We start from the raw sequence: 18,316 nt of genomic DNA on the forward strand, positions 1-18,316 counted from the left end.
TTGGCAGGGGGATTGATGGTGATATGGAGGCTCTCATGCAGTAAATGGCTCGGGGCGGCTCTGAGATGAGCATCCCTGGCGCTTGGATTTCTTTAACGACGCCTCCCCTTTCACCTGAGGAAATGTTAACTGCGTCCTCGGGAGCAGTGAAGCGAAGCAATGGCTGGTGGCCATATTTCATGCAGATGGGCAGGTTAAATATGCCAGTTTCACATTCAACAATGGGCCGCCGCTCCTTTCTTCTGCCTTAAATCCTCTATTTTCCCTTCTCATTTTCTTCCCACTTTTCTAGAAGCCCATTCCACTCTCCTCTTTTTTTCAGAGGCATGCGAAGCATCTCATTGAGGCATTATGAGCGATGGATGCTCTGCTGCAGCTCCGGAAAGGTTAATGTGTGGGATGATTGTAAATTGTTTGGCTATTTCTGTGGACAGACAGAAGAAGGGAGAACTGAACCGTAAAATTTGATCGCATTTCACTATCCTGCTGTTTTTTTTTTTTTCTTTTTTTACCCATTTTTTTCCTGGAGTGCTTCTCAATCCTGCCCTTTGTCTCTGTATAAAACACTGCTTTAGGTAGAGCAGAGATGAGGGGAGAATTGGTCTAAAATGTACTGTAAGAGAATAAGAATGGGAAGCAGTTAGAACTCTTCTGGACCTCTGGACTGGAGTTACATAACAACACTTCCTGTTAACATTTCACCTGCTGGCCAATTTATCAGAAATATCTTCCTCTCACAGGCTACTCTATCAAAAATCCCACCAGTTTGGTTCTTACTGTCCGAGCTACATTGTATACAGTGGCATGGCACATTTTGGGCACCCAAAAGTATTGTTTATGATTTGTATACAGTACAGTAGTATTTGAAACTTTTTGACATTGTAGATTTATACTAAAGTCATCCAAACTATGAAAAAAAATTAATTTTAGTAAACATTTTTTTAAACAAACCAGAATATGTTTATGAATATATATTGATTTTAAGAAATAAATGTCAGCCAATCTGAAAAATTCAAGAAATTTGACATTATCCTCAAGTGCAGTCACACAAATCATCAAAAACATTATGATGTAACTGGCTCTCATCAGGGTTCCCAGGAAAGGAAGACCAAAAGTTACTCTGTTGCACAGGATAATTTAATCAGTTACCAGTTTCAGTATTACTTTACAATGTAGGAAAAGAAAATAAAAAATAAAAAAATGTGTCTAAACTTCTTTAAAGCTTTCAGTTTAAATGTTTATTAAAGTCATAGAGCTAAGTTAGCTTAAATAGACTTAATGGTCTGTTTATAATCAGGTGATGCAAATTACAGAGCTTCATACATTGTCCTTAAATGATTTGATACCTACAAAGCGAGCTCAGTTCTTCCAGATGTGGATTGGAGGAGTATTGTTAGATAGAAAACGAATCAAACCCTCCATTTGTCAGCAAAAGACATTTAGGAAGATTTAGCAGACTTAAGTGATGGTGCACTGTTCTACTGAGCAGTAGCACCTACTTAAATGTGACCTCCAAAGAAGACCTTTTCTTTACAAGCTGTGACACTTGTAATGGTGTTAGTAATGGTTTTTAATATATTGAAACTGTAAAAGGTAGAAATAAAACAATATCCTTTTAAAATTTGAAAGAACTTGGAGATCAGGTCGTCTTTTACTTGCTTTACTTACTTGCTATTTACTGACAGTAACTGTTGTTCTGCAAATTCATTGCCAGCGACACAATTTTTATAAATATAGATAAACACTTAAAACATATCATAGAACAAAGTAGTGTGTCTCCATATTATTATTTATTTTAGTTCCATCATTTACATTTTTATAATTGTGGTTATTTTAGTACTTTTTTACTTTTTTATATTTTATTATTCTACGTATTTGTCTCTTTGTTTTATTGCTCTACATTTTAGCCTGTTTGCATACCCTTTATTTTGAATGATTTTATTTTTTCTTAATTAAATCTTACATTGTTTGCTTGTTTTTATTATTTAAACTGAAGTTTCAACCCCTTTAACTTTTTGTAAGCTCGGCTACATTGAAAATGAGGGTTAACCTCAATGTATTTACAGAGTGAAAATAAAGGTTGATTGATTGATTGATTGATACATCACTATATGAAGAAAGTTATTGAGACACAAGCACATCACACCTACAAGAGCTTTTATGGAGTGTTGGTGACCAGCAGGTGTGACTGTATGTAGTTTAAGTAGCTCTGGTCCCTAAACACTGTATTGTTGCATCCTATTACAGCAACACACTGAAATACAGGGATCCTGTTATAGAACCACCCATTTTTTCACTAATGTATATAAAGGTAGACTGCATGGCTACTGTAGGTGCTTGCTTATATATGCCTGATTTATACACACTGAATTTAACGATTAAATACTTTTTTCCCCAATACTTTTGTCCTTGTAGCCTATCTAGCTATACTATAAAATCAAGAGAGAGAGTTCATCTGAAATGATTATGATTATGATGATGATGATAACCTCAGAGAGTTTTAACCCTAATCATATACACCTCATTCACCATGTGATGGTGTTCTGACAGTGACTTCGGCCCTTAAATAGGCCACTGCCCTTTATAACTAGCATCTATCTCTGAGATATTAGCCCTTTAGCCCTGACAGAGAGTTGTCAAAACAGCTCTACTAAGAGCTAATAAAGGTTTAAATGCTTCCATTGTTCCAAGTCACACACAGGGAGTAAGAGTGTAGTCTTTTAAGGATAAGGGATTTAATCTGTATTCCTTTTGGACAACAGCACTATAAACTTTTTGTTCAAATTCAGTCACAGATTTAGTTTAGGGGGACTTGGTTTTCAATGGTTTAAGAAGAACTGACAAAAGTCTCTGAAAACCTGTAAATAACTTAAAACTATTAATTTTACATATTAATTTTACAGTGACGTTTTTTTTGCTATAATACTATATAATATAATATAATTGTTTTTTGCATATAAATGCCAAATTGAATAACAGTCACTTAAACAGGTATTTAGTAAAATGTGCAAATAAAGTCCTCAGTAAAATTTCAGTCATTTGGGTAATTATACTGTAGTTTTTGCCTAAAGCATAACTTTAACCCTTTCAGATCTGATATATGTTCTAGTGATGTAGAAAACATTACATTTGTGTCTCAAAACAAGACGCTAATGTTGTAATATAAAACCCGTATGAAAATTAAATTTATTTTTAGTGTCTATTTCATTGAAAGCCGTGTTTAACATTTATTTTTGACCTTTTAATTTTACAAACAGTAAAATAAACATGATGAAAAGCATTCTAAATCACATAAAACTAGTACATTGAGCCTCTACCTGCCTTGTTTTTTTCAGTGCAGAGGACAGAGATAAGCTACTAATATCACTGTTAGTTCAAAAGTGCTACAACACTGAAATAGTACTCAGTCAATTTTGTTTCTATGGGCTTTCAGGGGGGTTAAAGTCAGGGTGCGAATTACAGGGGGTCAGACCCCCCCTAATTAAGACTTCAACCTCCCCTAAAGGGGTAAAAACAATAGTTTGGGGGGGTCAAAACATTTAAATATACTTCTTTTATATAATGTTAAATACTACAAAAAACAATGCAGTATCTATGCCTGGAAGAATATTGGGATACGATTTTCATGTTAATAAGAATTCTTCTGGTTACCCTGGTCAGGAGGCTTGTGTCTAAGCTTCTCAAGCTACAGCATTATGTGTATATAGCTTGCTATTTACTTAACTTACTTAAATATGATCTTAAGCTACCACTGCTAACGCTAGCCAGCAGTGTCCTGCTGTAAAACGCTCATATTTATAATGATCAGATTAGCCCAGGTTTGTGTGAAGCAGGTGATATTCTATGATGTGCAGAGCAATATGTCAGTACCATGAATCAGGAAACGCTTCTTTAGCTATGTAAGCTAACTCCAGGCTGCAGCGTTTGTATATTATGTTTTCAAATGGCTCCCTACACCCTAGAAAGTGCAAAAAACAGATTGCATATATAGTTTATTTACAATGAAATTGTGCACATAATGTCCAATATGAAATGTGCAGTGTGTACTTCTTGTAAACACTCTGTATAAATCGTTATTGTTGTCCGTCTAACTAATCATGAATAAATAAGCCGGTATACGACTTGCTTCTGTGTTATGAATCTATTGCAGGAGACCAGACCATTCTGGTGACATCACCGCAAAGCCCGATTGGACTGTTCCATATGTGTGACCAATAGGCTAGAAGAAGTCTTCATAGGATAGCCTATAGGCTTTGAGTAAGTGTGTTTTTTTTTTTTTTTTTAAGCTTATATCCTTTTAGCTCACATACGTCAACACATGGTGAGCTTCACCAAGGGAGCTGTAAAGCATGGAGTCTTGGTTATCACCAAATATTTTTCAAATGAAACGGACCTTGATATAAACAAATGGCCAAATAATGTTGTAATGACCAGGTTATGAGAACCATGTGTTATACTGTGTGCTGAAAGTGTGGGTCATTTCCTATCTGCTGTTCTTTGGGACAATTGGACCTCGCTTCATTCAATTAAGTCTCACTTGCTTTCTCCTGCAGGTTCCTCTTCTTCATTGCTCAACATTCTTCATTGCAGTGTGTGTGTGTGTGTGTGCACGTGTGTTTCGTTTCGTGCTCTACAGAGAGTGACATTGATGGTGCTATTGGAGATCTATGAATGGCCTGGAGCAACAGCACCAATCACGAACTCTCATTCTGATGTCATCTGAACAGTTAAACAAGCATCAGAAAGAGAGAGAGAGAAAGAGACAGAGAGAGAGAGAGAGAGAGAGAGAGAGAGAGAGAGAGAGAGATCTCGGTGGTGTGATTGCATGTGTCATGACCCACACACACATGCGTCTGACACTGATTGGGTATTCCTTTCCATTCAGTGCACACACACACACTCCACACAACATGGCTTTACAACACAACATATGGAATCTCTTCTTTTAATAGGCTACAGTGAATAGGCAACCGTAACAAAGAGGAAGGAGGGAGAGAGAGAGGGAGAGCGAGAGAAAACATAAAGCTATTTTTGTCTTCAGGTCCTCACCTATTCAGCCCACTCAGCATAAGTGGAGGAGGTACACCATGTACTTGAATTACAGAAAAGATACCCAAGCTAAAATATTACTCCAGTAATAACCTCCACTTGATTCAAATTTAATTCAAAGTAATTTCCTTAAAATTCCTTAAAGTATCAAAAGTAAAAGTACCATGATTTATTGTGATTTAATGTCCTGATATTGTTTTTATAACAAGACTAAAAAAATAAAAAAGTGAATGGTATATGTGACAGACCTTTTAAAACATGTAAACATTACATGTTTTACAACACACCTTATTTACAGAATGTAATGTACTCAATTAATGCTTAACAACAAGTCAAATACTTTATTGAAATATTTAATGTCCCTTTTAACTAGTTCTGACACAATGTCTAGAGGAAAATTTTAAGTTTAAATTAAAAGTTTAAATTAAAATCTGAAAGTTTTGGATTTCAATCTTACAAAAAACTTTGCATTATTTTTTCACATAATACAATACTGAGCTGCTCAATTCATTTAACTCATTCAATAAAAAAAATGTATGAACATTCAAAACTGGGTCTGGGTTCTGGGCTAACTGGGCTAACTGTTACGACTAGTTGGATTACCAGCATATAGAATGTCTGAATGAAACCAGTTGCCAGCATCTGGATCATGGTACTTGAGTATTGTTAAAGCATGTGGTTTGTATGTATTGTTAATGTTTTAATATATCTCATTTAGTTGTTAAAATGATATCACAGGACACGAAGAGTAAAACAGATATTTAGAGACAGAGAAATTAGAGAGAGAGAGGATGGTAACAGAGAGATAATAGAGAGAATAGCTGAGAGACAAAGATCAAGAGAGCAGAAAGAGTGAATGGGGAGAACAAGAAGAACAAACAGAGCAAAAAACCACACAAGAAATCACCATCCCCAGTGTTGGCCTGCTCCAGGCACTATCATCCCAAATGAAAATTTAATCTGAGGCCACACAGTGTGTATGTATCAGTAAAATGGAGATTTATTATTTATTGGACATTCTGAGCTGGTTGAGCCTCATTAATCATATGTCATATATACATCCTCCTCATACAGACCCACATCACTGATATATGAATCTCGTAAAAATGCACGAGCGCTGAAGGGAGAGGAACAGCGGAGCGATGCCAGGTGTGTGTCTGCGCTGGAGTGTACGATGCGCTTGCCAAACACTTCTTTGTCTTCTCCCCTGCTGCGCGTGCCAGGCCTTCTCCCCAAACCGCTGTCCTTGCTGCATTGTGTGTGTGTTGCCCTCTCAATGATAATACCCTCTCCGCTTCCCCGCTCAACAGATGGACCGCCGCCTCATTAACTTTAATACATCTAACATCAATTAAGACGGAGTTAATTGGGATGCTGGAAAGGTGATTTCCAGGCAGCGCTGCACATGCGAAAGCCCAGCGCTTAATAAATGAGACTCGTCAAGGCGAAATATGCCAACAGAGGGGCCGACGGGCCCCATCACAAATGGCTGCTCTGGCTGAGATTAGTGCTGCTGTTTCACTGCCTCGATCGCCTCGCTCACCCCCCCACCACCACCATCCCTTTTGTGGATGTATGGAGCTGACCTTGGAGTAGCCCCAAAGCTCTGTTCTTCAGTCTTTGCTGCACTTTTTTTTTTTTTTTTACAAAAATTAATAATAATGGGTTTCATTTGATTAGATGTACATACATGTGAAATGTCAAAGACTTTGTATTAGATGAAAGCAACCATAACAAAGAGGGAGAGAAAGCGAGAGAGAGAAAAAAGAGAAAGAGAGAGAGAGAGAGAGAGAGAGAGAGAGAGAGGGAGTCGTAATTTTTGCTTGCTTTTACTTAATGAGATGATTTGGCCAGAAATCTAATTTACACAATTTCCCCTTGCCCCAGATGTAATCAATCAACCAAGACATGTTTGGTGTCTGAAGTTTGCTTCTTTAGTTTTCCGCTGGAGCTGCGAGGCTAATATCACTAACATCATGCAAACCACATGCTTTAATTAGCACACACTTCCATATGACTTTGCCAGATGTTTAATAATCTCAAACACGTATCACACTAAGTGGCAAAGTTATCCACAACCCCAAATCAGAAAATGTTGAGACAGCATAGGAAATGCAATTATAAATATTTACTCATTTACTTTGACATCTCTTTAATTTTAGACAGCATGAACCCAAGATATTTCATGTTTTATTTGGACAGTTTTATTTTAAATCCATTCCAGCATTTTAGGCCTCCAAATTAATTTGCAGCAGTATAGCATTTGCCACTTTGTAATGTTGACATAACTTCTTATAACACTTAAAATATTTTTTTTCAATGATGATACAAAGGGATGAAATGTTTCAGGTGTTATTTTCTCCCGGTCTTTCTGCAAATATGCTTTACAGCAGGGGTCTCAAACTCATTTTTGCCGAGGGCCACATTGGCATATTGGCTGTCCTCTGAGGGCCAGATGTAACTTATAAATATAAGAAAATGTAACCAGATGTAATACAAAATGAATGTAATTACTCCTTAATGTTAAATAACTCTCAATATACTATTTATTCAATCAAATATTACAGTTGCATGGAAAAATGGTTGCTTGTTGCTCTATTAACATAAATCCTTTTAATTTATAAGTTATATTAACTTTGATCAAAACGTTTGATACTGAAATAAGGCTTAATAAATATAAAATCAAAGATTGTGAGCTGTGACAGATTTAGCATTTCCTCAGATTTAGCAGTTCCTCATCCAACCACTAGTCGGAGCTGCAGCAGCAGCACCACAAGCCCGCAGTCTTTGCTTAGTCAGAGCTGCAGCCCAGCCATGGGCTACAGGTCTCAGCTGAGCCAGTCTGGAGCGTTTTTAAAAATGTGTAAGTTCTTCTGTGTATGAAATAAAATAACCCCACTAACCGGATAATACAGCTCTCTACAGTTCATCTTTCAGCCCAAGCAGCTAACAGCAGCAGTTTAGAGCAGCGTCACGGAGGCACTGCTCGGATTACATTATAAACAGGTCAGTTAGCGCGCTGCTAACCTCAGGATGTTTATAACTACGGAGTTTAGTGGACACACCACGGCTGCAAGGTTAGACTGTTGAAGGCTACTGAAGACTACTAAAGCAGGCAACGCAGCGTAAGCAAAAAAAAAAAAAAAAAAAAACACACACACACACCAAAATACAAGTTAAGATAAAATATGAAAACGAACATAATAAAGCATAAATAATTAAATTGAATTGCGGGCCAGATGTATGTTTATTTTGTTAACCCGTGAGGGGCCGTATGAAACCGCGTCGCGGGCCGCTACTTTGAGACCCCTGCTTTACAGTATGAAACAGCATAAAATTCTCCAAGTATTACAGGAATATAGGTGCAGCCTATATGGTTTTGCATGGTCTTCTTGAAAAATGCATGGACATGCCTGGAAAAGATTTTGTTCTAGCAAAATCTCTGTGTAGTTTTTCATATTAATGCAGCCATTATAGAAGTGTATTTTTTTTCCAATGGCACTGACACAACTCAAAGTCTTGTTGTCTGAATAGTTCTTTTTATCTTTGGTTTGTAGCACATGGTATCCATTTCTTCCAAAAAGATCTGGAATATTGATCAATCAGACCACGCTACACATTTTTACTGTGTAGTAGTTGATCCCAGGAACATTTCATTGGCTCTGCACCTGTTCCAGAGAACACAGTGACAATAAAGTTGGTTCTAATCCATTCTAACCTAATCTAATGCCTCTGAGCCCAGAAAAGTCGATGCTGCTTCTCGACATGGTTAACATGAGGCTTGTGTTTGGCAAAGTATTAAAGTGCTTGATAACGGTTTGCTAAAATAATCTCTTGCCCATGTGGTTCTTTCTGTCAGATATGGATGAATGACGGTTCTTGATGCAGTGCCATCTAATGGATTGGAGATCACAGGTGTATATGTTAGGCTTGTGCCCTTGCCTTTTATGTACTAAACTTCCTCCTGATGCCATAAGTCATTTAATGATATTATTCACTAGAGAAATAAATAAGCAAATCTTAATCTACGTTTTTAGGTATTTCAGTAATTGTTTCAAACTTGCAGGTAAAAAAAAAAAAGTAAATGTAAGAAATTCAAAAGGCTGCAGCTAGTGACCTTATTAAAACTAGAAAATATTATATTATTAGTCTAATTCCATCAGAACTGCACTGGTTTCCAGTCAAATTGCATATTGGTTATAAAATTCTACTATTCATGTATAAAACCCTACACTGGCTCCTTCCTGAGTACCTTCCAGAACTCATTACATATCTTGAGCATCACCATTACTTACATCACATGGTGCTTGATTCATGTTAGTTCCCAGAATTAAGAAGGCTTCAGCTAGGGGAAGAGCCTACTCATATAAAGCCTCTCAACTGGTGGCGTGGTGGCTTAGTGGTTAGCATGTTTGCCCCCAGCACTGGAGTCTTTGGTTCAAGTCTCTAACCGGGGGTCCTCCCACTGTCCAAAAACATGGAGATCAGGTAAATTGGATACTCTAAATTGCCCAGAGAAATTGAATACTCTAAAACTGATTTGTATATTTATGTGTATTGTACAGGATTGTGTGTGGATAAAAATGTATATATGAGTGTGCCCAAATATGGATTGGCACTCTTTTCTGGATAAATGCTATAGTGCCTGATGCAGTCCTCCAGGTGGACGGTCGTTTCCGGTTGAGAGTACGCTGTGCGCTATTGGCTGCCTCTTATCACTAGTGTGTGGATGAGTGCTGAGTATGAATGGTTGTGTGTAAAAACTTGTAAATTGTAAAGTGTCCTTGGGTTTCTATAAAGGCGCTATATAAGTGTAACTTAATTTCATTTAATTTCATTTCATCAACTCTGGAATAACATTTAAGATAATTTTCAGGTCTGATCTGAAAGCTCTCTTGTCTATGTTTATATTTTGGTCATTAAGTGCTGCAGATCCAGCAATAATGGACAAAGTGGAATGCGGTAAACTGAGATGATGGTGCTGTCATCCTCCCACCTGCATGTGATCATTTAGGTTTGTGGACAGTGGAGTGGAAAGATGCCAGACTTTCAAGATGCTCTATTGTCTATGTTACCTTCTGGCTCACAAACTGTGGAAACCTAGCATGTAATATTAGCCAAAATGCATTTGTGCAAAAACAGCAAGTGTATAAATTTGATGCATCACATCAAATGCATTTTTAAAACTCTTTTACACCTCTAGTTACTAATAACTATTCTCAGAGGAGAACATTTGCTGTTTCCTCACTTCAGCAGGTCTTATTGACGAGACAAACATTAGTATGATTGTGCTGCCAGCTCAGTGTATGAGGCCGAGCTGTAACTGTGAGAGATGAGTGTTCCTCTGTGTTCTGGCGTTGTCGTGGTCTGGCCGCTCAGACTCATGGGACAGTGTTCTGGACACGGTGAGTGTGTGCCGGGCCTGTTTGCTGACTCAGCACCTCACATGTCCTGCCATCTCCTGGAGCAGGTGCTGAGGGGGAGACGGCAGATCAGAGGCTAGCACAACACACGCTTCATTAGAAAGATGAATGATTTATTTGTGGTGTGGGTATGTGTGTGTGACTCATACAAACAAAGCGTGCAGGGAGGCAGAGATGACAGAAAGATGAGCAACGTGAGTATCATTCTACAGGTAAAAGAGCATACCTGAGGATAACTGAATAATATTACAGGGTTTGTTCTCCCACTATAGTGTGTATGAGAACTACTGAAGCCTTTACTGAGAACAAGATGACCAGATAAGTAGAGGAGTAGGATTAGATTGTACTGAGCAGTCCAGAGCTCAACATCACTGAAGGTGTTTGGGATTACTTGGGTCTTGAGAAGCGTAAGAAAATGCTTACATTCTTTGGACACATCAACTACATTTAGGTTATGCAGAACATGTGGATAGAAACCCTTGATGCCTGTCCAGGGCCATCGCCTGGCCTGGGCTTCTGGGGCTTTATCCCCGAATAATTTTCCAGTAGCCCCGAATCGTTTCGCTCACCTGTATTATGAATGAGGAGACAGGCCACTGACCACTGTGTAATTATGAGATCTCTTAACACTAATCACGGAGCCAGTTCAATAATAAAGTTCCGCCTTTCAGGAGAAACAGCCAATCAGCTTGCTGGTTTTGCGGAGCACGGTGGACCAGTAGAGAAACCGATTTCAATTCGGGCTAAAATCTTCTCATGGTTCACTTTTTAGGAAGAAATCAGATGAAATGTCAGATGTTCAGTTCAAAAAACTTAACTTTTCCACAATACAGGAGAATACTGTCAAGATCCACCTTCTCTTGGAGACCCACCATCCAGCAGAATTTAATTCTAAACTAATTAATCCTAGTTGAAACATTTAATGACTATTGCATTGTACGGTGCTTCATGAGTTGAATAAGGTATTGAGATTTGGGCAGCTTGAAAAGTCTTCTCTTTGCTAACCAATTTTACCAACCTAAAAAAATCTAACAGATAGTGACAGTGAAATTATATACTTAGTAAAACTTGTAAACACTTGGTTTATAGTGATTAGCTGCTGTGAGAAGAGTTAAATGCATTTCCTGTCAGATAAGATTATAATCAAGCTGTCATGAGTTTATCAGTCACTACCAGCGTTAGAGTTTGGGATTAAGCATTACATTATTTCCTGACAGCAAAAAATTAACAATACTTTTTTTTTCTTAAAGCCTTAATACTCTAAGACTTATTATGTACTAAGGTCTATTGTTCAGTAACTATAGGGACTTCTATGCAATGACATTTTCTCCTGTCGTCATCCTTTTGGCCACACTGGTGGTCCCTGTGTTTTCAGTCCTATAAATCTTCTCAGGGCAAGAAGGCAGGCAGGCAACCTGGGTCAAATCTATCCCTCAGCGTTGCACACAGTACAATTACCTTTAGAATCCCTCTTTATGTATGAATAGCAAATCTCTCGGTTATGAATTGCATATTTTAGTAGTAGACTGCAGATTTCTGAAGGAAACGGCCCTTAACCTTTAGAAACTGAATAAATAAAAGCATGATGCAAGAAGACTGTATGCCCAGTGTCATTCCTCTGGATGAATGACTCACTACACCTGCTCTCTCTCTCTCATACTCTCTGATGAATGCGGCGGACCACACGGCTGAAGCACACTTGCCGCTTCACCATGGGGAAATTTGCATGTGCACTGACTGTAAAATTGAGAGCTCCCCCAGAATCAAGTCTTAATCAAGCAAGCCTAATGGGCTTCCTCTGGGATGAGATTCATTTTGTTCTCTTTCCCTCCTGATTCTGATTGTGTTTATAATAAGGCATGGATGGATGGAGAGAGGGTAAACTAGGGCCACCTGAACTCTAACCTATAGCCCACATGTGAAACCACAGGGCATTCTTTTGTTTGGTCTGCTGATGCTGAACCACTTCAGTAAAATAAGCCAGTCATTGTTAAGAATCCAACGTGCATTCAAACGTTATTGTTCCATATGTTGTGCTATATTTGCTCACATAAAACAATATTTAGAAGTATAGTATTGTGTCCACTATATAGAGAACTGTATGAGAACAAAAGGTCTCTGTCTCTGTTCCTTTCACACACGACCACAGAGGGGCGCTGTTTATTACAGAGAGGAGACGCAGGATTCAGGCACTGCAGTGAATGCAGTTTTTCACACAATGGGATTTCAGTGCGGCTTGCACACAATGGAAGATAGCTGGGTTCCTTACATTTATGGCATATCTAAAAAGAGCAAGAAGCTAATGCTGTAATGAAGCCTGACTGATTTTTACAGCATTCTTAGAGTGATGACGAGGACCATGCAAAACAAATATAGTTGTAATGGATGTGACTTTAAATACCTGAAGGCATTCACTGGAAGAGGTATTCACAAACATTTATACAATATACAGTACATAGATATAGCACTGGTGTTTGAGTAAGATCACTCATTAACAGCTCTGGAAAATAAATGAAGAGACCACTTTTTTCTTATTCTATAAACTACAGACAAAATTTCTCCAAAATTCAAAAAAAAAAAAATATTGTTACTTACAGCATTTATTTTCAGAAAGGGAGAAATGGCTGAAATAACAAAAAAGATGCAGAACTTTCAGACCTCAAACAATGCAAAGCAAACAAGTTCATATTCAAAAAGTTTTAGGAGTTCAGAAATCAAAAACCCTGGTTTCTAATCACAGTTTTGTTCTCATGTTCTCCTCCACCAGTATTACACACTGCTTTTGGATAACTTTATGCCACTCCTAGTGCAAAAAATTCAAGCAGTTCAGCTTGGTTTGGTTTGATTGTGATCATCCATCTTCCTCTTGATTACATTCCAGAGGTTTTTCAATTTGGTAAAATCAAAGAAACTCATCATTTTTAAGTGGTCTCTTATTTTTTTCAGTAGTGAAATTATGAACCTAGCATCAGTGTTAGGTATTAGCATTAAGCTTATACATAGATAGATCCCAAAACAAGCAAATGCCTCTACATACACACAAATAAAATACTCTTTAAAAAGAAAAAGTGATTGTACAGTAGTACAGTGTAGAAATATGGTCCAGACATTTCCTGAATCTAGACTTGTCCCTTACACAAGATCACACATGACTCACAGTGATTCACAGACATGAGGTTATGAGGAAGGGTTGAGATTCCCAGTGCTCCCCAGTGCATGATTCTTTGACTCATTGAAGAAGCTTAATTAATAGAGTTTAATTGGAAGGCTGTATTTAAAAATCATTCCACCGTTGTACAATTACAAATGTCCTTAGTGATTTAACGAGAGTCCATTGGTCAGTTTCACACAAAACATAGACAGATGAGAGCAGAGGATGAAGGCACAAATCCACAATTTAGACATAGAAAAATGCAGAAGATGTGTTTTCTAACTGTACTGTATTATTGCAAATATATTAGGGGAAAAATTAAGAACAGTCAAATTTGATGCACCTGGTGTTTTTTCGTCAACACCAGAGGAATCAAATATGTACAGGAACAGCCTGGTGTCGAAAGAAATTCATACATGTGTGACTAAACTAACTCTAACCCTAACCAAACCTTAAAATTGTCCATTTAGTAGATTTCCAGTAAAGCCACAGCAACTTTGATCAAAAACCCTATTTTAAAGGGTTGTGTCGCAAAACAGCACCACCAGTGGATGGGAGCTCCTTGTCATTTGTAATACACTGTATGTATCACATACATATTTGAGGAAAAGCTACAAATTTCTCGGGAAGTATTTTTGTCACATGTATTTATGTAAGTATTTTGTGAGACAGACTGTTTGCAGTCTAGTGAGCATTTCGGGGATTTTTATGCTTTCTGTGATCACACACTGTGAAGGCCCATTTCTGTCCTCAGAGAGTCGCATAAAAGAACCTTTCCTGTTCATGCACATGAGGACAGACATCCAGACATGCATTTGCATGTGTGATTCTGCACTTGTGTTTAGTATCCTCTGAGGCCTGGGCAAAAATGGAGCAGTGGAATGAAAACGATGCTGCAGTGTTATGCAACGTGTGTGTGTGTGTGTGTGTGTGTGTGTGTGTGTGGGACAGAGAGAAGAGCTAACGTGATGGCAGTAAATGTGGGTCAGAGGCATGCTCACTCAACCAGTACAATGAGCCTGTGAGAGAGAGAATGACAGAGAGAGAGAGAAAGAGAGAGAGAGAGAGAGTGTGTGATGGGAAGATTGAAAGGGAGAAAACTGAAGGAGACCGAGAGTTAGGCTGATTGAATTAGGTGTTCTATGGAGGGGGGGAGGGAAATGGGAAGGGGGGGAATGGGGGGGGGGGGGGGTTAAATGCAAGTAACAACAGGTCTTAGCACACCTTATGAAGATAGATAAAGGCAATTAACCACAGTGTAAACAATGGTGGTAGAGATTGCTCCCATACCCTCACACACACACACACACACACACAGATTGAGCTTTTTCACACTGCAAATCTGAGTACTGCAACACGTTTCACCGATATAAAAAAGAAATCTAATCTGATTAGTAATGAATCAAACTGCATAAGGTTTATAATGAATAACAGGTTAGCATGCCTCACCATCACAAACTTTTTCAGGCATTATATATATTGCAGCCGTTATTATATATGTTGCTGCCGTTCTCCTTCAGTTGTTCACCGACGTGTGTTTCAGAACTTTTGAATCGGACAGTTCTTCGGGCCTGACACTCTGGCTGAAACTCCACCCTCTTTGACAAGGTCTGCCTAACAACAGAGCGATCTATATTCTGATTGGCTTAACGAGAGTACATTATAATATACAGCCGATGGATTGGCAAGTGTGAGAAATACCATGTGTGGCGTGTGAGCGTGTGAACTTGCTGAGGTGCGTGTGTCACACGCTCAAAGCGCGAGACTTGAGAACACTGTATATATATATATATATATATATATATATATATATATATATATATATATATATATATATATATATATATATATATATATACATGAACTGATCAGCCATAACATCAGTCACAACCACTGATGTGACTGAGGTGAACTGAAAACCCTTAATCTCATTGCAATGGTGGGATGTATAAGGTATCAGTCAGTTCTCAAAGAAAGTCAATGCTACATTCATACAGCAGGAAAAAGTGACCCAAATCTGATCTTTTTTATAATATATGGCACATAAGTATAGCAAGTATAACAGAAAAAAAAATATGATTTTGGGGTAATTCTTTATATGTCATATTGAAATACATATCCGATACACAGCAATGTGATTTGAATGATGTCTAGAAAAATTCAGACTTTTACATCAATCCACTTCAATGTTTGTCATAAATGCATCCTGTGGAGAAGAGAAAAGTATTTTTTGCATATATTCATCAGTTTATGAACATGAACTGACAGGACAAATGAAGTTTGTATGAGAAAATTGGATTCCGGTCAGATTACCTATTGTGTTACCTATAGTGTAAACTAAGGCTACGTTCACATTACAAGCCACATTGCTCAAATCCGATTTTTTGCTCAGATCGGATTTGGCTATCTTGACGGTTCACATTCACAAGTGTAAGTGAGCTGTATCTGTGTGTAATGTACAAAAAAAAATCTGTCCCTGAAACGCCTCACATGCGCACACTGATATGCATGTCACGCATGTCATAGGGGTTCTTGAATTTGAATAACAAAAAAAAAAATTATAATAAATTAGGATTTTTTTAATTTAACTTTCAATTCCATATATTATTTTATCTATTGCTTTAATACTATGTATATTGAGTATATTTGTGTTTTGCAGTAATAAACTGTTTCTCCTGTCATGTTCCAAGACAGCTTAAGGTGGTTCAAGAAACCTTCAGAAAATATATTTTTATACAGTAACATTTCAGTCTATCTAAACACAGGAATTCTTCTGTTTTTCCACCCTTCAAACACACACACACATGTACTCTCACACACACAAACGCACACAGGCTCCTTAAGCCTACAGCATAAATACAAACATACACACATCATAAGATCATAAGATCTGTGTGTGGGTATATACAGAGATATAAAGAGACATGGAGGTCAGTACACACGAGCTAAGAGTGTAAGGTCAGATCATAACCACACACTCACACACATTACTGGTCACTCCGAACCAGATTAAGATGTATTCTGACAGTGCGTGTGCTGCACCGGATACAGCCTTTACTTCTTCTTCAGTGACCTCTTTTGAAGGCACTAAGCTGCGAGTCAAATCCAGCGAGCGGGACACAGCGATGAGACGATCACTCCGGCTGGATTTTTTTGTCGTATTGTTTGTTATGGCACGGAGTGTTGTGTAATACATCTGCCCCCGCAGCATACACTGCCACCGAGTTGTTGCATAAGCTGTCAGATTACGACTCGGTGCTCAGCGCCACTTTTTTTCAGAATAGCTTTGTTTTATCTTGCAGTTTCGCGTGAACTGAGGAACTGATATTAATGCTCTATTCTGTGTGCTTTTAGTTTGTTCAGATTTTTTTTATGTGAAATGCTATATACTGTAAAAGAGTCACTGCACTTCAGAAGTTAAGGACATAATACTCTTTATAATTTATACATCATATACTTTTATTAGAGTGCATTTACTCTCAATGTATAGGATATATACTGTATTAGAGTCACTTTGATTTTGATGTATTGAAATCATTTTTGAATCATTTTAATTTGAAGGACAATTTATCACATTTGAGTCACAGTACTTTCAATGTAAATTATATTGTATTAGAGGGACTGTGCTTTTTTATGTTAAAGACATAGAGGGTTAGTTTCCCAAACAAGGATAAGGCCTAGTCTCAGACTATAATTCCTCTTTTGAATGGGAGATCTCCATTCCAAATGATGTGTAGTCCAGTACTAGGATTGATTAATTAAAAATTACATAATATATAAGGGTTTTACTAAACTTACAATATAAAAGGCACATGCTGTTTGAAAGTCACTGTGCTCTCAATGTATAGGGCATTTGACTTGTCAATGTCAAAAGCACACTTGCTTTTGAAGTGCCTTCCAGAGTTGCCTTCCAATATTTCTGCCCAGAACTAAACTGGTAATGCATGTCATTCCCATCATCCCAGTTTGTGTGTGAGTGTGTGTGTGAATGTGTGTGTGCTGCTTGTGTGGGGTGGGGGTGACAAGGCCTAGAGAGACTAATGGCCTAGAGAGAAAGGCAGTAAATAATAAAACTCTTCAGGTCAACTATGAATATTTAAAAGGACCTCTATATGAAATTAGACTTGACCTTGAGAGTGAGGTTCTGCCCAGTGAAGCCTAAAAGTGGTTTAATTTACCATTTTAATGCTTACTACCGAGATGCCTGCAAGCTCTTCGGGGTGAAAAAAGGTGATCACTCCATTTATTTGATCTTTGTAGGGACAGAGCATTTTAAAGATGAATGTTGGCACTTTGACAAAAAGGAATTATGTATGAATCAAAACGGCTTTATTACAGAGTAGGATTTGATATGTTCATTGATACCTGCATGCCGCTTGTCCTCCACCCATGTACGCTGAATCTCACAGCCTCAGTGGACATGAAAAAAAAAAAATTCTATTACACCTCTGACAAATATACAACCTGCAGAAAGCTTTATATTCCACGAAAGACAGAGCTAATAGAACCCATAGCATTGATTTGCATCACATCAGACGTTCTTCAGAGACTGTAGAACACTTTCCCCCCACCGTCCTTCATGTCCCCAGATAGAAAATGCAGCCAAGTTTGATTTATGTGGGGTTCCTGTTCTAAAACCTCTTGTAGATGTTGGACAAGCTTTAGAAAAGGCTGCCAAAAACACCAATTTAAC

The sequence above is a fragment of the Astyanax mexicanus genome, chromosome 5, assembly GCF_023375975.1.
Source record: "Astyanax mexicanus isolate ESR-SI-001 chromosome 5, AstMex3_surface, whole genome shotgun sequence".
Taxonomy (NCBI): Eukaryota; Metazoa; Chordata; class Actinopteri; order Characiformes; family Acestrorhamphidae; genus Astyanax; species Astyanax mexicanus.